General features: G+C 43.8%; 1 protein-coding gene across 1 annotated transcript in view; it reads right to left on the reverse strand.

The window, feature by feature from the left end:
• Positions 1-21249, reverse strand: part of GPAM (glycerol-3-phosphate acyltransferase, mitochondrial) — a 57080-nt gene extending 35831 nt beyond the window's left edge. Inside the window, exon 1 of the mRNA XM_079794151.1 lies at positions 21047-21249. The gene's annotated coding sequence lies outside the window, so the exon portion shown is untranslated. The remainder of the gene's footprint in view (positions 1-21046) is intronic.
• Positions 21250-23164: the final 1915 nt, after the last annotated feature.

Here is a 23164-nt window from a genome sequence, read left to right on the forward strand (position 1 = left end):
GAACAGACAGCAGAGCTTGCATGAGGCAGGGAATTGTTTCTGTTCTCACAAGCCAGAGTGGGAAGTACAGAACAAAGTGGAAGAACAGAGTGATCATACAGGACAAGGAATGGGGCCTGATCCTGGCACCCAGACTGGAAAACCTCATAAGTCATGACTCAAAAGATCTTGTCTCAGTAGTGGGATAAAATTAACCCTGGAGGAAATGCTGTTCTGGTCCTACCTAGCAAATCTTAAAGCCAGCCCCAAAAAGATCAAATCGTTTCTGAGAACAAAATGCCCCAAAACAAAGGACAAAAATACTTACAGGAAATCAAAACTATCCAATACCCAACAAGGTGAAATTCAAAATGCCTAACATCCAATAAAAAATTTATTATGCCAAAAGGAAGCAGGAAAGAATAACCCATAATGAGGTGAAAAATCAATCAATTGAAAGTTGCAGAAATGATAGAATTAGTAAACAAAGAATTATTATTATAATCTATAAGTCCAAGAAAGTAGAGGAAAGATTGAGCACATTAAGTAAAGATGTGGAAAATCTTTAAAAAGCACACAAACCAAATATCTAGACATTATAAAACTATAATCTGATATTTTTAACACACACAAACCCCACTTGTATGGGACTAACAACAGATTAAACATTACTGATTAAAAAAATTAAAGAACCTGGAAACAGTGCATCTATCCAAAATGAAACACAGAGGGAATAAAAAGAATGAAGATAAAAATAAACAGAGTATCCGTGAGCTTAATAAATTTGCAATTGGAGTCCCTGAAGTAAAGGAGAAATATGATAATGAGGAGAGGTCAGGGGGGACAGAAAAAAATATTTGTAGGAATAATGTCTGAAAACTTTCCCAATTTAATAAAACCTATAAGCTCACAAATCCAAGAAGCTCATCAAACTCTAAGTAGAAACATGAAGAAAGCCACACCAAAGAACATCACAATTACATTCCTTAAAACCAGTGATAAAGTGAAAATCTTAAAAGCAGTCATAGGGGAGGGGAGATACATTACTGTGCAAAGGAACAAAAATAAGAATGGCATCAGGCCCTGGCCAATGTGCCTCAAAGGTTAAAGCATCGACCTGTGAGCCAAAGGGTCTCAGGTTTGATCCCTGATCAAGGGCATGTACCTGGGTTGGCCCAGTGGGGGCGCATGTGGGAGGCAACCTAGGATAAGGATTAACAGAACAAAAAAAATGACATCAGACTTCTCATCTGAAATTTGCAAACAAGTACACAGTAAAGCAGCATCTTTAAAATACTGAAAAGAAAAACTGTCAACCTAGAATTATTTCCCCAAATACACATATTTTTTTAAAAAAAAGACAAAATAAAGATGTGTTCTGTCATATGAAAGCTGAAAGAATTCATGACCAGCAGACATTATAAGAAACTAGAGGCCCAATGCACGAAGATTCATGCAAGAATGGGCCTTCCTTCCCCTGGCTGCCAGCACTGCCTTTGCTCCAGCCCTGAGCCACCTTTCTGCCTTCCCACGCTGCCCAGAGGCCCGGAGCAGCTGGGGTGGTGTGGAATGCCTGCATCCCGCCCCCGGCCACTTGGGCACCTGTGTATGCAAATTAATTTGCATACTCACTCCTGATTGGCTGGTGGGTGTCATGATGGTACAGTCAATTTGCATCTTTCTTTTTTATTAGTGTAGATGTTAAAAGAAAATCCTTCAGGTAGAAAAAAATATACAATCAAATGGAATGCTGGGTCAAAGGAATTAAGATCTCAAGAACCCATATGTAGGTAAATAAAAGTTTTTCTTCCTTTAAAAATTCTTTTAAAAGATAATTTCTTAATGCAAAATTAAAAACAATATTTTGTGGGGTTTATAACGTAAGTATAAATAAAATATAGACGACGACAGCAGAACATCCAGAAAGGGGGAAGTATTCAATTGTAGCATTCTTATACTAAGCATAAAGTGGCCAATATACTTGGAGATAAATTGTAATAGGGTAAGATGTATACTCTAACTCCTAAAGCAGCTACTATAAAGCAAAACAAAGAGCTATAGCTAATACATCAACAAAGAAAATAAAGTAGAATCGTTTTTTTAAAAAGCTCTCATGAATCTAAAAGAAGGAAGTAACCCTGGCTGGGTAGCTAAGTTGGTTAGAGTGTAGTCCTGATGTGCCAAGGTTGTCGGTTCGATCCCCAGTCAGAGTACATACAGGAATCAACCAATGAATGCATGGATAGGTGGAACGACAAGTCAATGTTTCTCTCTGTTCCTCTATCTCTCTCTAAATAAATTTAATAATAATAAAAGAAGGCAGTAAATGAGGATTTTTTTAAAAGAAAGAATAGATGGGATACAGAGAAAACACATAGAAATATGGTAGGTTTAAATCCTAGCATATAAATAATCACCCCAACTGAAAAAGAGGGCCATTAAAAAAGAGGATCATTTCATAATAATAAAGGAGTCTATCTATAAGAGGAAAACCAATTCTAAACATAGAGATTCTATATATACAAATAAAAACCTGGCCTTAGCTGGTATGGCTCAGTGAATAGAGTGTCAGCCTGCAGATTGAAGGGTCCCAGGTTTGATTCCTGTCAAGGGCACATGCCCAGGTTGTGAGCTCGATCCCTAGTAGGAGGCATGCAGGAGGAAGCCAATCAATGATGCTCTCTCATCATGGATGTTTCTATCTCTCTCTCCCTCTCCCTCTCCTTAACTCTCTAAAATCAAATATATATATTTAAAACTGGCAGAATTGCTAGGAGAAATAGAAAAATTAATGATTATAAATAACAATTTGAATATCCCTCTCTCAGTAACTGACAGCAAGTAGGCATAAAATCAGTAAATATGTACAAGGCTCGTACAATGCTATCAACCAATTTGGTCCAGTTGACATTAAGAATCCCACACCACACTGCTGCACTATAGGAACACTGCACCCGACCACAGGAAAGCATCTGTCTTTTCAAGTGCACGCAGACCATTTCCCAAGGCAGACCATATCCTGGACCATAAAGCAAGTCTCAGTAGGTTTAAAGAATTCAAGTCATATAAAATATTTATCCTGATCACTATAGAAATTAGAAATCAATAACTTATGGGTATCCATAAAATCCACCTATATTTGGAAATGAGCAGATTTCTAAAAATAACATGATTTAAAGGAAAAATAGGGATGGAAATTAGAAAGTATTTTGAGCTGAATGGTATTGAAAACACAACGTCCACAGATATGTGATGCAGAAACCACCAGGAACCTGGCCTCCATTGGTAAAATATGGGATAAGCATGACATTGAAGATCAGTACAAAAGCCAGGGAAGGAATCTTCAGCCTTATTCCCCATCTCTATCTGAAGAAGAAAACTCTTCCTGGAGTAAAACCTTGAGACTATAGTGTGTGTGGGAAAATCTTCATGCATTATTTATCTCATAATAGGCACAACAGCTGTCTAAGTATCAGAAATATGGAGAGAAGCCATATAAATGTAAGGGATGTGGGAGAGCTTCCGTTATCTCCAGTGTTTTGGAAAACATAAAATAAATTACAATGGAGAAAAATCCTAAAAGTGTAAGGAATGTGGGAACACTTGCATGTGGCTTCAAACCCTTCAGTTCTTCACTTTGCTTCAAATATGTGAAAGAACCCACATATAGGATACTGAGTTGCTCATTGGGACATCAGTGGATAATCCTGAGTCTTTTTAGCAGAATGTCTAAGGGCTCTGCCCTGGGTTCCAATCTTAGTTTTCTCACATACTAGCTGTGTGACCCTGGGCGAGTTATTTAACCTCTCTGGGCCCAAATTATAGCATTTTAATTTTTAAAAATCTATCTTTGTTGTTGAAACCATTATAGATGATGTCCTCCCCTCTACCCCCATTGGTTCCCCTAAGATTTGCTAATATCCACTTACTTATTGAATTATTTTGAGGTAAAAGGAATAAGATATAAAAATAATTAGCACAGTGCCTGCCACCTGGTGAGATTTACTAAATGGTAGCTATTATAATTGACTAGAAGCCTGATGCACAAAGATTCTTGCTAGAATGGGCTTTCCTTTCCCTGACTGCCGCACTGCCTTTCCACTCCAGCCCAGCTCCTTTCTGCTCAAGCCCTAAAGCCCCTTCTTTTTGCTCCAGGAGCCACCTCTTTCCGCTCCGGCCCTGCCTTCCCATGCTGCCCAGAGGCCCTGAGAGACTGGGGGTGGGGCAGAATGCCTGCGTCATCGCCATGGCGACAATGCAAGCGTCCCACCCCCGTCACTCGGTGCCTGTGTATGCAAATTAACCTCCATCTTTGTTGGGTTAATTTGCATATCACTCCTGATTGGCTGGTGGTGTAGCGGAGGTATGGTCAATTTACATGTTTGTCTATTATTAGGTAAGATGTTAGTCTCTTCTTGCAGAGACTCTAAGAACAAAAGAGAGATCCTATGTCTTTGAGCTTGAATTCTGGTAAAGAACTTGTCCTAAAATCTTTGGAACACATATGCACCCTTATTTTATTTTCTTCGGGGAAGAATGTTTCTGTATTAGTTAGGATGGGGCTAAGTTATGACACAGTAAGAAATGTCACATTGTCTTAAGACAACAAAGTTTATTTCTTGTCTATGGTGCATATAAACTGCAGGTTATTAGGGGCTCTGCTCATAAAGGTCACTGCGGGGGCCTCCCTCATGACCCTTGCTTCCTGCATTGCGGAGGCTGGAAACAGAAATACAGTGAACACACACTGGCTCTTAACCCATACATTCCTTCTATGCCCATTTCATTAGCTAAAATGTCATCTAAAGCAAGTGGGTGAAGTAGTCTAATCCTACTATGTGCCCCAAACAAGATAACTAAACATTCATGAACAACCTCAATGACTATCGGAGCAACCTCAGTGAACCTTCTGGTTGGGCTGAATAAAGCCAAGGTTCCAATTGGGAAAGAAAAGATGTAGTTACTTCTCACAGGCTCGACTACCCTACAGGACATCATAGAAGTTTGTTGTTGTCATGCCCAGCATTGCATCTCTGAAGACAACGTGTCTTTTAGAAAAAAAGTTTTGTTCCTAAATATTGCTTAAGACCACTCCCCTGAAAATCACTGGTGGTTGTTGCAAGATACTGTCCAAGATGCTTTGTGGAGCTGAGATGCTGGCTGGAAACGAAGCATCTTGTCTCTGGAAGAGGGATCCTAATGTGGACTAGATTGCATGTGCCTAGTCTTATCCAGAATCTTTCTACGGTTGTGTAACCTGGTATCAGATTATAGGGCGCTGATGGCTTGTTGAGCAAGTTCAAGGTCTTGGTGTTAAGGAGCAAGGCCTTTTCTCAGCTTTCACAATCCTATGCCCTTCTGGATTTTCCCCCACCTACTTTATGGTTTTTCTTGGCATCTTTTTCTGGTTCAAGATCCTTTTTCATTTTTACTCCACCCTTTTTCCTTAACAGACCAGGAACGTAGGAGTCATTCTTAACTTCTTCCCACATCCAATCCAACACTAACTTCTAGCAATTTTACCTTCTTACTAGTTTTAAACCTTTATCATCCCTTTATGTCCACTTGCACAGACCTAATCCAGGCCATCACCATCTTACCTGAGAAGCATAACAACCCACCACCTGGAATCCTCATGTCTCCTTCCCACTCACCACCCTCACAAACATCCCACACACTGGGCAGAATGAAGATTTAAAATACAACACTGACTATGTCAAACACCCCCACGTCTCTGCCTGATCCCCACGTCAACTAATTAAAATCCTTTCAGTTATTCCAACTGACTGGTTTTAACCAAATATTTTCTGACAGTCATCATCATATTATTCTATAAAACGTTTGAAATTTGCCCACCAGCATGGCTCAGTGGCTGAACAACAATCTATGAACCAGGAGGTCACAGTTGAATTCCCAGTCAGGGCATATGCCCAGGTTGTGGGTTCGATCCCCATTGTGGGGCATGCAGGAGGCAGCTGATCAATATTTCTCTTTCATCATTGATGTTTCTCTCTCTCCCTTTCCCTTCCTCTCTGAAATCAATAAAAAAAAATTTTAAGCTATTTGAAATGTATTACAATGATGACCTCCAACATGAAAGATATTGGATATTAGGTTTCCATAATCTAGGTCATAGGGTCTAATCCCCTCATCTAACCCACTCTGTTATACAGCTGATTGGGTGGGTCATGGAGCCTGACCTTCACTCAGGGTGACTGTTATTTCACTCATTCCTGTTGCACATTAACTTCTGCAAAGATGGCAAAACATTTGCCCCCGTTATCAAATTATTTTAGTTACTTTTTCCAGAGGCTCTTAGTTCTGGTCCAGGGTTTCTACTTTTCCCCATAAATCACTGGACCACATATGTAAATTTAACACATATACACGAATTGTAGAATTCCTAGTCACCACTATAGATACAGGTGGGATTAAATCAACCTTAATATCCATAATGTTGGCATTTCTCTAGCAGGCCTAAGCCATCAGTCAGACATCCCCCAAAGGCTCCCAGACTGTGAGAGGGCGCAGGCTGGGCTGAGGGACACCCTCCCTCTAGTGCATGTATTTCGTGCACCAGGCCTCTAGTATAGGATGCTTTTAGAGGCTAGTCCATCTAGATTTCCAGGTCACCTGCTCCTTAACTATTTGGATAAATACAATCCAGGTAGAGAATGAATTATATCTGAAGTCCCATCAATTGATCAAATCCTGGAATGACTCCATTTTAACTTCCTAGAGGTAAAGCTTAGTTAAATCCTACAAGGTTATGACATGCCTTCTGTACAGTGTGAATTTTTTAATGGCAATAAGAGTTATAATAATAAAATTATCTGCTTGGTCAGTAACCCCATTTCATAAACCATAGTGACTCAGCCAAATTGTAATTAAGCAGAATAGTCTGATCTCAGGGTGACCTGCCATCTGTTTCTATTTACAAAACCAGAGGCAGCACATATAGGAATCCTGTTATTAATGAGGCCACTATGTTGTAATCATGGCCCCATTTGGACACATCCAAAATGATAATCATTCTAAACCATTCATTACAGCTTGACAAACTACATTAAGCAGAACTATGAAGGGTCTTGGAATATTGCATACAAAGTTAATCTATGGTTTGAATCTCTCTGTGTCTCATTTTCCTCATTTGTAAAACAATGTTAATAACAATGTCTACTTTATAGGGTTGTTGTGAGGATTCAGGGCTCAAATATGTTAGTCGCTGGGACAGTACCTGGCGCATGATGGGCACTATATAATGTTTGTATTTATCATAAAAGTTCCTAGGAAAATGTTCAGTCCTTGAAAAGGAAGATTTATTTGACCCATGTATCACTCCCTCTTGCCTTCACAGATCAGAATGAATAAATGTGTTATTTTAGAAACTCAGGCTTCCCCGGATCCAACCCCAGCAAGTTTTTCTTTTCTAGTTACAGACTATACAGATGGTCCCAAACTTAGGATGCTTCAACTTACAATTTTTTTACTTTACAGTACTGTGAAAATGATATTTATTCAGTTGAAACCATACTTTGAATGTTAAAGTTTGATCTTTTCCCCAGCTAGTGATATGCTGTATGAGACTCTCGTGACACTGGGCACTGGCCCGAAGCCACAGTCCCAATCAGGAGACCGCAAGGGTAACCAACCAATACCCTACAGTGTACTGCATTGCCAGCATTTTTTGGATATTGTATTCTGAACAGGTCTAGGGTGGGCTAGGCTGAAAGATGATGCTCAGTAGGTTAGGTGTATTAAATGTAATTTTGACTTAACCATAGGTTTATCAGAATGTAACCCCATCACTTGGCAAGGAGCATCTATACTTTCTTTGATTTAGTCAGTAAAATCTTTTACGCAATACCTCCTAAGAGGGAATCTGATGAAACTCTAGACTCTCTCTGGAGGGGGGAAAAATGTGTATGTAAAAGTTTACATTCAATTTCAGGGGGTTCAGACCGCCCCCCTGAGGTCAGTCATGGACCTCAGATTAAGAATCATAGCTTGAGAGAATGACTTGGAAGATAGCCAAATTGGATCTTGTTCTTTCCACAATGTCTAAAGCAAGAGGAGAAAGAAACACATATTTGCACATTGTAAAGGAAGTATAAAGGAAGTACTCTTAGCCAGCCAAGTACTTTCCAGTAAAGGGTGTTGATGATGATGAAGGAGAGAAATGAAGAGGAGAATAAGAGCAGGAGGAGGAGTCCTTCAAAATGGATAAAGGTGGGTAAACTGAAGGTGTACTTTTACCTGTGAGTGAGCCAAGTATGCAGCAGCGCTTTGAAACTGGGAGTACTGTATGGCTGTTATTAGAGCAAATGGGAGGCAGTTTGAGTAACTGATTGTATCTAAAGCTTCCTTTTAAACCTCATACAGGTAAAATATTATCAGTGGGCTCTTCACGCCTGTGCAAGGATTCGGGCACAAAAGAAATGTTAATGATGAGAACTGAGCTGTGGATTCTGAGTGACCCTAGGGACAAAATGATTATCTGGTGGTCTTATGTTGCTGGAAATTTATTAGAGTGTTTTAAGATTACATTAACTGATTTTCACCTTAAGTGCTCCGCCTGGAGAAGCATTAAAGGCTCCTGATAAGGAATGATTTCAGAGAAGTAGTGACATCAGCCAGAAGATCTTTTGGGTGAGTCAGGGGTACTGTAAGGAGAAAAGCCCAAGTGAGGTGGCTGGGTCCAGCCGGGCGGTGTGATGGGCTTGCCGCAACCCAAAGCTGCCGTCTGACGAGGGCTCACCAGGCCCCCTCTCGTCACCTGTTCCCAACAGTCACCAGTGCCAGCGACCAAACAGGAAGAATAATATATTTATAATAAGGGTCATATAATGAGGCCACGGACCCAGTTACATTTCTGCCCCATTATGGTCTCAGATTGCACCCCTGCCTCAAAGAGCCAAACATCTTCTCAGGGTCTGCAAGTATCGACCTGCTCTTACCCGTGCTAACCCCCGCTCCCTCATCCTCTCTCTTCTTTCCTCCCTCACTCTGCCTCCGTCTCCAAGCCCATCTCTCTGTTCTTGGACCATCCCAAGTTCACCCCAGGTGCAGAGCCTCTGTATTTATTGTCCCCTCTGCCAGGAACATTTCTTCCCTAGATAATTGTATGGCTGACTCATTCTGAGTTCCGGTCTTAGCTTGGTTACCAACTTTCTGTTCCCTGCCTTGTCGCTTTCTCCCATATCATTCTATTTTATTTGACTTATAGCACTTATTACTATCTGAAAATAATCTGTTGGTTTGTTTTCTTCATATTGTTGATATTCTGCCTTAGAATGTGAGCTCCCCTGAGAGTAGGCACCTTCTATATCTTGATCCCTGCTGTTGGCCCCAGGCACAAAGAAAGCAATTGATGTACATTTGTTGGATAAAGGGATGAATGGTCATCATAATAGCTGCTATTTATTGAGCATTTACTCTGTGACTGGCCAGAGCTGCAGGTTTTTATAAATATTATCTCACTGAATTCTCGCAGCATGGAGTATGTATCTATCTCTTATCCCCATGGTACAGATTAGGTTGCAGAGAGTTAATGCAGCTCTTTCAATGTCAAAGCTAGCTTTCTGCAAGCTAGCAAGTGACCAGGACCTGACTTGAACCCAGGCATGCTTGACTCCAACACTCCTGCTCAAAATCAGGAGGCAGCACACTTTTTTTAGAAAGGACCAGATAGTAAACATTTAACGCTTTGCAGGCCATATAGTTCTACATGTAGCAACCATACAACTCTGCTGTGCTACCAAAGCAACCATAGACAATACATAAACACATGGATATGGCTGTGTGCCTACACAACTTTATTTATAAAACATGTGGTGAGCAGGATTTGGCCCATGGGCCATAATTCACAGATCCCTCCTTCATGTCATCTCTTTGCTTGCTTAAAGGATTAAAACAACAACAACAAAAAAGGAGAAGAGGAGTAAAAGAAAAGCATGAAAATGTGTGTTCAGTTGTCATCCCGCTAACTGAAGGGTCCCAGATTCGATTCTGGTCAAGGGCACATACCTCAGTTGTAGGCTCAGTCCCCAGCCCTGGTCAGGGTGTGTGCGCGAAGCAACCAATCAATGTGTCTCTCTCACATCAATGTTTCTCTATCTCTGTCTCTCCCTCTCTCTTCCACACTCTATAAAAAAAAAATCAATGGGAAAATATCCTCGGGTGAAGATTAACAACAACAACAAAAAAAATGTGTGCTCGGTGCATCGTGAGCCCTCTTCAAATAAGAAAGACAGCAGGTGGATAAATTCCGCTTAAAAAGACAAAACCAGCTATAAGATTCTGATAGGAAGTATGACTACTGATTCAACTTCTTGACTGAATTATAACCGTCACTTAAGACTACAGTAGAGTTTAATTGAAATAAGGCATTCCATTTTAACCAAGGTTCCATTCACACGTTAATTATACATGATTTCACATGCCAACACTTGATCAGATCCACACAACCTTCCATCCCAAGCAGGCTCCAATGGTCACTATTGAGGGACAAAGCACCTGGAGTCACTCTGACCATTTAAACTCTTCCTCTTTCAAACTTTGAGACAACTGCAAAGTTGTCTTTCCTTTTCAAGCAAACGTATGAGTTATTGGCAAGAGGTGAAAGACAAGATAGGAATCACAGGGTGGAGAAATCTGTGCAGCCTCACTGGGAAGGTGACCCCTATTGGGGTTCAGTTGTCCAGTCATTCCGAGTGGCTCTCAATGCTGAATATCAGAACCAAAGCAAAAAAAATCAGCTCCCAGTCCCTTGGGTTTGGGCTGGAAGGCACAGACTGAACTTTAGGAGGTGGGAGATGAGGGACAAAGGCAATGGTGTTTGTTGTCCTTGTCTGTGCATAAGTGACAGGCTGGTGTGGGCTGGAGCCTTGTGGGGGGGCGAGGCCTCCTCTCTGCAATCTGTTTTTCTCTCCTAGGCCATTAGAAACTCTTTAGACAAAATGTTTACTTCTGTCCTACCCTGAAGAAAGAGTCCTCTGGAAACAGCACATGGTTCTTAAAACACAGGCACGTTTTCCTTCTTTTGTTTGCAATTTTCTAAACATGGTCCTAAATGCTTGAGCAAGTGACAACGATTAAACTTTTGCTGGGCTCCGAATCTCCTGCTAGGCTCATCTATGCACTTGGACTATGCACTTACAAAATCCAGTTTTAGCAAAACCCTGCTAAGTCAGTTTTATCAGAACTCCAACCTTCGGCTTCCTCATCCTCTGTCATCCCCCGGGAGATGTCTGATCCCCCTGGCCTGTCTTCAGCAAAAATCCTGATAGGTCACATTAGCCAGAATTCCCTCTCCCTTAATGTTACCTCTTAGTAATTTTCCCTCCACTGACCCCTGCACCCTGTTCCTTGGCTATCTGTTCCTACTTGTTCATGCTGTATTTGGACTTGAGCCCAATCTCTCTCCCCGACTGTAAAATCCCACGGCAGTAGTCCCTACCCTATCATGATGGGTTTGATCCTCTTTCTTGGGTTCTCAAGGGGAAAGACCATGTGTTGGATGTTCACGGCACCTCCTGCACCATCTCCTCTAGAAAAACATCTCCATTTGGAAGCTTGACGTGATAAGAGACATTTTGGAGCTCAGGGCACATGGAATAAAGTCTGCCTTACCATCTTTAACAAGTATTGATGGATATATTCTTCTCTAACACAGCAAAGCAGCCCCAGCATCTAGAACCAACATCTAGAGATGCAAGGTCTGTCCCAGCCCTGCCATTAGCCAGTGGTGATGTCCTGGGCTCCCCTTCCCCTGGCTTCCCCTTTCTGAGCCTGTTTTCTTATCAGTAACAGAATGAGTCTCACACGTTTCCAACCACCCAAACGTCCATCATTTTTCATCTTTTTTGGGTACATTTAATATCTGTTATATTTATTATGGTTCATAGTGCCTGTTTAAGATGATTCATGTTATTAATAAGAATGGATTTCTATTGAGCAGTTAGTATTTACCAGGTACATTGTCTTCATATGCTCTGTAGCCCCTGGTCAATGTCTGACCCAAGAGGAGAATGCAAATTCAAACTCCCTGGCCCTGAACTCCATGATGTCTCTCATCATGTCAGGCTACCAAATAGAGATGCTTTCCTAGAGGAGATGGAGCAAGAGTTGCCTTGGACATCCAACGCATGGTCTTTCCTCTTGAGAACCCAAGACAGAGGATAAAACCCATGACAAAATCAGTGCCCCAGGAGGAGCAGTGCTGATGACTCGCACAGTAGGAGCTCCTTCATCCTTGATTCCTCCTTATTGTCATTTTTGTGCACAAGCAAACATGAAACAATGGCAAAGCTCTGGTCATTAGAGAATCTGTTCCTTTGCTAGGGAGAAGGAATCCCTTCAAGGGTGGACCAGGTCAACAATCTGGTGATGCAAGAGATCGGGGGCTCTCCTTAAAATAAACCAAGATTTTTAAGAAGACATGTCATTGCTGGCCTGATTCGAGGGGGATTTGGAGACACATGGTGGAATAAGAGTAGATCCCTAGAGATAGAAGAACAAGGCTGATAAAGTCGATGTTTTGCACAGATCTGGTTCCTTTGGAGCTGGGGGAGAGAAAAGGGGAATGAGTTTAATTATTGGATGTCTACTATGACCTAGATCTGACCTAGGTGCTTTTATAGATCTGAGATTTAGGTCCTGACAGCAATAGGTAATGTTGAGATTTTACAGATAAGGCTAGTAAGAACCTAAAAGGGATCCTCTCTCTCTCTCTCTCTCTCTCTCTCTCTCTCTCTCTCTCTCTCTCCTCTACTTCAATGCTTGTGTATACACTAGTCTAGCTCCAATTCAGATTTCCATGATGTAAATGGAATATTTGTTAAAAAAATATTTAGACTGCTAACCCTAATTCATCCTATTTGATTAACAACTAATAATGTCGTTTCTGAAAGTGGGGTCGATATCATCTGACCCAATAGTTCTCACCTGGGAGGTGATTTTGCTCCACAGGGTGACATTTAGAAATGTCTGGAGATATTTTTAGTTATCACAAAAGAAGGGAGGGGTACTAATGGCATCTAGTGAGTAGAGGCCAGGATGCTACTAAACATCCTACAATGCACAGGACAGCTACACACACACACACAAATTATTTGCTCCATAATCTCAGTAGTGCTAAAGCTGAGAACTTCTGACATAATCCAACCTGTCTTACAGATGTGGCAGGCAACCATGACACAGAGAGATAACGAGACTTACCCAGGCCCATACAACCGGTTGATGGTGAAGCTGTGGGATGAGAAATATCCCCTGAAACCTTCTACAATGTTCTTGCCAGACCTCAAGCTGCTGATCAGCCAGAGGACTGCCTGCTACGAGAAAGATGGGTTCAATGGGAATGCTGTGTTGGCATAACAACCCAGGCAAGCCAAACACAATTAGGTAAATTCAAGTGGATCGAGCCTGTTGCTCCTCAGTCTTGGCCATCTTCTCAATAAGCAGCCAGGGGAGGTTCCAGAAAACAAAGAGACCAAGCTTTGGAACTGAATGTTCACCTAGAGGCCTTTGCTGCTCACCAGCTCCACTGAACTCCTTCCTTCCCTTAGGGTTGCAAACCAATGATCATAATGATCAAGTTGAAGAAAAGAATTTTCTTTTAATAATTAATAGGCAAGTTAAAAATATTAATGATTATAGGGTCATAGTAAGTCAAGAAAGAAATGGCTAGCAACTGACTCTTTCCAAAACAGATGAGGCATTTGCCTGATCCTTATCATCAATGACAATCTTTTGGCTTCCTATGAGCCAAGAGATGTGTTGCATCTCAGGAAGCAATGGGCAGAAGGAGAAGAGGATGACCCTTGACCTCAAGAAGCGTTCAGTTCAAACACAGGAGTCTCCTCTGCAATTGCCACCACAGAGCAAAGTCAACACTGCAAAATGGATAAAACAAAACCCCGTACAGCTCAATAGCTAAGCCTGGCGCAACTCACTTATTTTAAACAACTTTCAACACAGGAACACTCCACTGTAGCCCAAGAATTTTAACTTTCCCAGATGTACTATTGGGACTTGTCCTGCCTGATGGGCATGTTTTTCTCTCCATTAAGCTTCCTGGGGGACTTCCAATGCCCTGGACCATATCTAAAATGTCAGGATAACCAGATGCAATATGGTACTTCATTGAATTATAGCAGATCCTTTGACCCCCAAATCCCTTAACCTAAGCAGGTGGATGGAGGGCCCCTAAAAGGCTACTCTAGGCCAGGGCCTGGCATCTTTTCCTGCAGTCTCTATGCGGCATCTAAGTGGAAGCTGGAGATCTGGGTTAACACAACTCTGAAGATTGACTTTTATCTTGAAATTTCAATGAAAAATTAAACATCCTGATAACGCCGAGTACCACTAATGGCTTTTATTTCCATTGCAACTGCTTTCTGAGATGGATAGTTCCCCTTTAGCTTTTCATGAGTTTGGCCCAGAAATCGGATACTCAAGGCATTAAACATACAGGAGCCTGGGACGCCAAGAAAACAGTAGTGTCTATTTAAGGATTTGGCTGCTGCAGCCAGCTGAGTGTCTTGGGGAAGTGAGTGGAATTTGAATATATCAGCTCTGCTACTCTGCTACAGGCTGGGAAATCAGACACTCAGAAAGACACCCCCGGGGCTCCCGCTTGGGTTTGGACATGGGTGTTAATCTTGGTGACATGCAGCATGTTGGGCGATGCTTCCCATACTTTGAGCTATCACCGTGCAGTAAACTAAGGGATGCTAACTTTTTAATCCTGCCCAGCCATAATATTAAAATTAAAGTAAACATCAATTGGCAATCTAAAAGCACCGTCATTTAATAAAAGAAAGAATGCTTTAACATTTTAAGAAGTGGGAAGGACAGACTCTCAGAACAAAGGGAAGTTCTTTAAATTGAATACAGATAGCTGTAATAAAAACTTGACTACTTTGGCTCAGTGGATAAAGCATCAGCCTGTGGATTGAAGGGTCCTGCATTCGATTCCGAACAAGGGCACATACCTTGGTCGCAGGCTCAATCCCCAGCCTGGGGACTCGTGCAGGAGGCAACCAGTTGATGTGTGTCTCTCACATTGGTGTTTCTCTCTCTGTGTCTCTTCTCTTGCCTTCCACTCTCTCTAAAAATCAATGGGAAAATATCCTTGGGTGAGGATTGACAAAAAAAAAAAAAAAAGACTTTACTACTTTGTCCTTAGTTCTTACATCCCCTTAGACTGGAAAGACCATCATAAACTAGCAGCCATCTGCAGTCCGGAAGGTGGGGACTGTGAGTAGCCACTGGAGTCTCCTGGAAAAGAATTAGGTTTGAGACCCAGAAGGTATTCCAGGGTGAGGGGGTGGGACTGGGGGGCACAGGGGTTACCCTGAGAATAAGCCTCTTTGCTCTATGGTGGCACTTTCCACACTGTAATGCTACACTAAGTAACTTGTTTAATTACCTATCGCTTCCCCTGGGTTTTGAGTTCCTTGAGAGTAATGCCTTGTTGCCCTGGAGTTCATTCGATGTGGGACAGGGACAGCGGCATAATAAGCAGCCCTTCGTGGGAGTTGATGGAAAAGCACCAGGGACACAGAGTGCTGCTTCACGAAGCCATAAGAGCTGAATAGAGGGCACATTTTCTGTTATCTAATCCGTGTACCATTTCTGGCTGGTGTGGTGGGGGAGGACCCACCTCCCACCGGGCAGACTCACCCTGAGCACCATCCCACAAGATCATTAAAATGTGCCCCAAGGAGGGTCTGAGGGAGGTCCAGACTGCTGCTGCCCCAGGGGAGAGCCAGGAGACTGCTGAGCACAGGCTGGGCTCCTCTCCTGGGGTTCCTGGGGCTGTCTGGGCAGGAGCAGGGCTGGAGTGGGGAGCGGCCAGCCTCCTGGCCGCCTGCTGATTGATCCCCTTGTTTTCCCATTGCCAACTCCGAAAAGAGCTCTCCGTCCCAAGGTTTGCAATTTTCCCAGGCCCTTGTTCCTCAGTCACTTTTTGGAACTGGCTCAAAGAAAACCTCATCCACACTGTTAGCAGCAGTCTTGGGGTGAAATTCCACAGCAACCTCCCCTTCCCTGCAGAGAAATGGATGTTGCTTTCTTTCAAGACTCATTTTGGGTGGTTTTTTAGCCAACCTGATTTCTGGCAGGATGTTGAAGCTAAACTTCCCATCAGCCCCAGAGCACTGGGTGGAGGCCAACTGCAAAGCTCAGTGAGCAAGTGCACTGAGGCAGGGGGAGGACGGGCAGGGAGAAGGCGCCTGCCCCAACACGCTGCTTGAGAGCCCAGAAGTGATGATGGAGTGTTTTCATTAGTGCTGGCTCAGCATGCAAGTGGGAGCCCCATAAATATCTCTGAAATGCTGCTCAACCAGCATGGTGAGTGTGGGCTTCCCATTGCAAATATCCTGTCATTTTCCCTCTTATGACCTGTTGGGGGGATTTGCCGTAGGTACAACTTGCTATTTAAAGTCTCTTTGGAAATGCTTTGTGTCTAATGTATTATTTATTACATGGAATCTCTGTTCCTTTCTCCATCAATCCTCTCAGGTTCTCCCACCAAATAGAGATTTTCAAATCCCGAGTTTATGAGTTTATGTGAAGATAGTTGTGTGCCCTGAAGTATCAATCTTACTGCCTGTCTCCCCTCCATGATTGCTCCCTTCAAAAATCACTGGCTAAAACACTGATGCCCCTGAGAGGATCTACTGAGCACTCTGACCAGCAAGCAATAGGTGGGGATTGGCTAAAAGACATCTAAGGCCAGAGGGAGCCCCAGGTAGGGAACAGAAGATGGAGACATGAAGACATAGGTCAAGGGGACAGGGTCGCCCCCAGGGGAAGGTGGGAGAGAATTGAAGATGCTGATATCACTATTCTTTCAGGAGCCTGAGGCTGACCATTGCCCTCCTCATTCTCTTCATGCTTAGCCTTCTCATCACCTCCCAGGGCATCTGGCTTTGTCTGGGAAAAATGCTAACCAGCACTTCACAAGAGCTGTCACCAAAGCCCCGGCCAGCGAGCTCACAAAAGACACTGTGTACACTGCAAAAGGAACATGGTGCTCCTGGTGAGAGGCCCAGTAGGTCGGGGAGGGGGCAGCCTTGGGCAGCCAAGGAAGACAAGGGCTCATCCCCAAATCCTCAGCTTCCTGTTCCCTCCCAGCCTGCCTATTCTTGAATTTCATTACCAGAGAATACTTCCCCAAAAGGGTTAATCATCCTAGACATGGATGAACTTGGGGGAGAAGGACACAGAGAACCTGTTTGCTGTCCCCAGCCCCTGGCTTAGGGATTTTCATTTTAGAGGTGATCCCAGGGGTATGAGGATGCTGGACTCCAGCTGAACAGCAGGAGGGAGGTGCGAGGAGAAAGGAGTTCTGGGAGACAAATTGGCCAGTTCTTCTTTTTGCCTTCTTTAAGTTTGGACCCCGCTTCTTTCCATCCATGGAAATAACTGGGGAGAAGAGCACTGGTCAGGGAGCCGGGAGGCCTTATTCAATCTGGCTCTGTCTTGTTGTGAGTTGAGAGAATCATAAGCATCAGAGATGAGCAACTCAGTTCTAGGAATCATTCAGTTCAACCCCCTCACCTTATGCCCACTGACTCTGTCCCAGGGAGCTGCAGGTGCTTTGTCAGGGTTGCAGGTACTGAGCACCTACTGTGTTCTGGTCCCGGTTGCATATTAGATGCTCACAAGCTGTTGGTTCACCAAAGAGGTTTTTCTGCACTCGCTCCCCACCCTGTCTCAGTTAGGTCCTTTGTTCTTTTTCACGTCACAGATGGGAATGACCTATTAATTCTTGTGATTTGTTTAATGCCTGTCATCCCCCACCCCCATTCTACAAAGGCAGAGAGCTTTCTCTCATTCCCCAGTGCTTTCACACACATCAGGCACAGAATCTCTTAAACTCAGAATCTCTAATTTCAAAGTAACCCCATGAGAGAAGTATCATACCCATTTTACAGATGAGAAAAGTGGGGCTTAGACAATTTAAGTAACAAGTGGAAAAAGCAAGATTCAGCAGTGGAACTGAATGCCCTTTCCCCCATGCTGTACTTCAAACAAAGACGATCAGACTTGGGAGATTCCCTTAAACTGGGGGTCTTGGATTAGGCTTGTGGTGCTGTAGGATCAGATGCCACAAAATCACTCTCTGAGAGAGGAAGAGATGGGGAGTGTCACTCTAGGACTGAGAGCAGCTCAGACCTGGGTCCCCAGGTAGGTGTCTGGTCTTGCCAAGCCAGGTGCTAGTTGGGATCCAGGCAGGGAAGATGAGAAGCTGAGGACCACACAGCAGTGAGGGGTTCCCCATTTGGCAACTGGGGAAGCAAACAGAGAAACAGAAATATCCGCCTGGTGGGAATGTTGGAGGGGACCGATCACCAGGTGAGTCGAAAGCTAAGGGTCTGGTATTTGGGAAGGGCAGGCTCTGAGCCTAGACAAGTTGGAAATTGAATTTCAGCTCAAGCAGTTACCACCATCTTGGGCATGTTAGTTACATTCTCTTAGCTTTAGCTCTTCTAAAACATAGGATGATGCTAACTAACCTCACTGCTTCACAAGGAGGATAAATGAGATACACTAGGGAAAGCCCTCAGAACAGGGCCTGATCTCATGTGAGCCTCCAACCAATGTGATCTCCTCAAGTAACTTCCTTCAAGGCTGAACCGAATTCCTGACTTGGAGCCCCTTTCCGGCTATAGGTGGGAGCCCATGTGTGGTTAAGCTGGCTACAAAGGTAGGTGAGAGGACAACAGGGAAAGCAGATCCTGACGGAGAGAACAGAACTGCAAACCTCCCAAGGCCATCTATGCCCACTTACTACCATATCCCCAAAATCTTGCTCACAACCTGTCCCATGGTTCCTGAGCAGTAGGCTCAGCTGAGAGAATGGGTCCAACAGAGCAGGTGGGAGAGCTGCCATGGTCTACCAAGAACCTGATTTCATCATTGGCTTACCATTGACTCCTTCAGTACCAGAGAGGCACCACAGCATAGGACTGACAGCTTGGGCTCTGAAGTCCACCACTTACTGTTCCCTCTTAACTTAGTTTCCTTAGCTGTTAAATGGGTTGATACTCACCTCACAGGCTTTGTGTGAGGCTTGAGAGAATAAGTGTAAAGCACTCAGACCATGCCAGGCAGGTAGAAGGTGCTCTACCAGTGTTAGCTATTATTCCCAGTAGGTCTGCTGAGAGTCAGATACTGCTGGGCTCTGGGGGGACTGGCTGGGAGCAGGTCCCTGCATTCACAGACCTGCCAGTCTCATGGGGGGTGATGGATCAAGAAACAAGCTATCTTAAGACAATATTAATGGCCCAATAAAGTGAATTCCAGGGGACTTTAACCTAGTACGAGATAAAATGACTTTACTCAGAGACCTGACTAATCTGTTGACTTGGCCAGACCAGGGGCCAGGGCAGGGTAGAGAGTGCTCCAAGCAGAAAGATTAACGTGAAACAAGGTCGACCACGGTGGGTGGAAGAAAGAGTGTCCACAGGGCAGGACAAAGATGGAGAATGATGAGCAAGCAAACCAGAGAAACAAGCAGGACCCAGACCATCCATCCAGTCAATGGAAAAGGAAGGAAGTACTCCCAAAAGAAGCATCAGGTCCAGAAGGTATAATTCCCTGCACGGGGCTTGTCTTCCACCTCTTGACATGTCCCTTAAAATTATGAGGGGGAAGCAGGATTCACTTTAATGAACTCAGACTAACTACTTGGGAAATCCAATGGGGCCTCACCAGAGAAAACTCCTAGGGGACCACAACATAGTCAGCAGGAAGAAGATCCTCCATCATGCGGAAGCTGTGTGGGACAAGGCCTCGGTAGCATCCCACCCAGCTACTGAAGCAGGTACCACTGGACACAAACACTGGAGGATTAAGACATTATGGTTGTAAACACAGGGAATTAAGACAACCCCCAAGACTAGAGAAAGGAAATACAGTTGGCATGGTTATTTCTTCCCCTAAAATGCATAGGGAGAAATCCATTTTAGGAATACCAATCTCTATATATATAAGCCTAAGCGACCACCCGACCAGTGACCGGCCAGTAGCTATGATGTGCACTGACCACCAGGGGGCAGACACTCAACGCAGGAGCTGCCGAGCGACAGCAACTTTGCAGAGTGCCTTCTCGCACTCCGGGACCCCTGGGGGATGTCGGACTGCTGGTTTTGGCCTGATCCCCACAGGCCAGGCAGAGGGACCCCACTGGTTCACAAATCCCCACCAGCACACCGGGCCTCTAGTTTACCATAAAAGCATTATTTTCCATTTAATGTCAAAACAAAACTGTTTTCCTTGTTTTTACATCATACCCTTCCTTCCTTGGCCACCTCCAGCCAAACCTAACAACCAGAGAAGACAAATATGTCATCCTTTCATCTTTCACCTTCATTCTGAGTGGTCAGATTCCTGCTGCCACCACAAGGCCCCAGCTTTCATCTGTGGTAAGGAAGTCCTTTGACATATAGCATCCCAACCCAAACTCGGACAACACCACTGAGTTGGAAGTATGATGGGGTTGAGAACAGACAATGCACACCAAACACAGATCCCAAAGTGGGAAACAAAGTCTCACAAATGGTGCCCAGCCCCACTCTTCTCTGCAGCCAACATCACAAGGCTTGGTGCCACCAAGCAGAGCCTTTGAAAGCCATGTCCCATTTGCAAATCAGCCTTGATGATGTTTCAAGCCAAAGCAATTGGATTTCTCATAAAGAGTCCAAAGCCCTCTGAAGACTTTGGGGTTCGGAGCCCGAGGGAAGGATGACAAGGAGGCCAAGAGAATAGCCATCAGGAAGGGTTCCACGGGGAGCAAAAGCATGCAGACGTGAATGCTGCACCACTATCCAAGCTCATGCCTCTTTCCAGCTGCAAATGACTCATGTCTTGGCTTAGTCTTTCCAAAGAATTCCAAGATTTTGAGTTCTCTTTCCTTCCACTTCCTTCCTCCACATTCTCTGCCTCTCCTACTTTTCACTTTGCTGCCCCAGCCTCCCCCACCATGCTACCTCCATTTCTAATGTCATGACATCCTAAGAAACTGTTCCCCCGACACACACCAAAAAAATTTTAGTACCTGTATCCTTGACTCTGTGGTGTCTGAGGAATTATTTCCAACCAGTTGCTTAGTAAAGCTGATCGAAACTCTGGAGAAGACAGCCCCAGCCTGTGTGGGAGTGAGCCAAAGGCTCCGCTGGGTGCCTGTTTGTATGGCCAGAGGCTGAAGGACTTTGGGTGCTCGGCAGTAACCTCAGAAAAATTCCCTAGGCTGCAGCAAACTCTCCCAGCACTGTTTTGAAACACCCCAGCAGGAGGAAGCCTCTTTAATCAAATAATAACCAGCCAGAGATAAGGCCTCCAAGGCCGAGCTCTGCCAGCCAATCACTTGCTTCCTTCCACTGCAAGGACAAACAGACCCGGGCTTCTGGAGTGAGTTTCAGAGCTTGTTACAATTTAATGATGCTACGGGTGCTGTCTTCTTGGCTGTGCCTGGTGGGGATTGTCTATCAAAAGTGGGAAGCTCTGAGCTCAGGAATCTCATTCTGAGTGGAGGTGGCTGGCCGGGGGCACCCAGCTCCCAGCCTGAAAGCTTCTGCATTGCCCAGAGTTCTGGCTGCTGCCTAGAAGCCAGGCCTGAGTGGGGCTGAGCAGGGCTGGGTCACCAGGGGTGAGCACATTTGACACGGGAGGTGCAGCTTATTGACCCTGAAGAGGTTGTGGAGGCTGTAGTGACTTGCTCTCACATGTTGGAGATACTTAACACACGTTTCCTATGGGCCCTTAATTGGCAGTGACTTTGAACTTCTCTACATTCTTCATCCTGTCCAGCCACCCTCCCCTTCCGATGCTGTCAGAAGTATCACAAAAAGGGTGGGTTCTTGGGGCTATCCAAGTCAATAATAATGGCCCTATGTGTTTCTAGTCCTGTGACTTTGAACATGCCACTCCTAAGTTGCTACAAGGATTAAAAAGAACTCTGGCAGGCCCCTGTGAGGTTCTTACAGACCCTGAGGAGATGTAAACAAATGCTTACATGGTCTGGATGTATTAGAGGTCAAGATTTAAAGGAACTTACTGGAGAACCTTTTCATTATGTGTATAATAGCCATCAACGGAATCAATTTTAGGACATTTCATCACCCCCAAAAGAAACCTGTTCTCATTAGCAGTCATTCCCCATTCCCCGCCATCCCCCACCTCTGCCAACTCGAGGCAACCACCAATCTGCTTTGTGTCTCCCGTGGATTTGCCTGTTCTGGACAGGTCATGCAAATGGAATCATGTACTATGTGGCCTTTGTGACTTGCTTCTTTCACTTAGCACACTGTTTTCAAGGTTCACTTGATTCCTTTTTATTGCTGAATAATCTTCCATTGTATGAATATACCACAATTCGTTTATCCATCCATCCATCCATTGATGGAAATTTGGATCATTTCCACTTTTACTTTTTATTATAAATAATGCTACCATGAACATCTGTGTACAAATGTCCACTCCCTTTTATATGCAAATTCATGGCCCCAGCACAGGAAAACAAGAAGGAAACAAAGCAGGTGAGAGAACTAGCCTTTGAAGGGCTCCTCTCCAGCCAGGAGTTAGAATATCACAGCAGTCGTGAGTATGGGTTCAGGTTTTCACGATGCATGAAGCCCTGTTGCAAATTCCCTCTCATGTAATCCTCCCACAACCCTAGGCCTAAGGAAGGTATTCCTTTTATGGCCATTTTAAAGATGAGATCATAAGGAATAAGAAAGTTTGAATAACTTGACAAAAGTCCCCCAGCCAAGAATTGAAACCAGAATTAAGTCCTATGTTCTTACCACTCCAGCTCTTCAAACATACAAAAAAAGGTTTTTATTCTTCTTTTACATACTCAGTCTTAGTTTCTAAGACTCATAGTTCAAGGAGAGAAAAGAAGAAATAATAAAAAAAAGCTTTATTATAATTTGTGGAGAAAATGGCAATGAGGGCAACAAATAGTTGTTATTGTCTGTATTTTTTAAATTTTTATGTAAGGCTCAGAAGGATTAAATGTCTCATCTAAAGGCACAGAACTATTGGGGATGTGATGTACAGCATGGAGAATATAGTCAATAAAATTGTAAAAACTATGTATGGTGCTAGGTGAGTACCAGAAATATCAGGGGAAATACTTTGTAAAGTATATGATTGTCTAACCACTATGCTGCAC

This window comes from Cnephaeus nilssonii (assembly GCF_951640355.1).
Source record: "Cnephaeus nilssonii genome assembly, chromosome: 16".
In the NCBI taxonomy this organism is placed as follows: Eukaryota; Metazoa; Chordata; class Mammalia; order Chiroptera; family Vespertilionidae; genus Cnephaeus; species Cnephaeus nilssonii.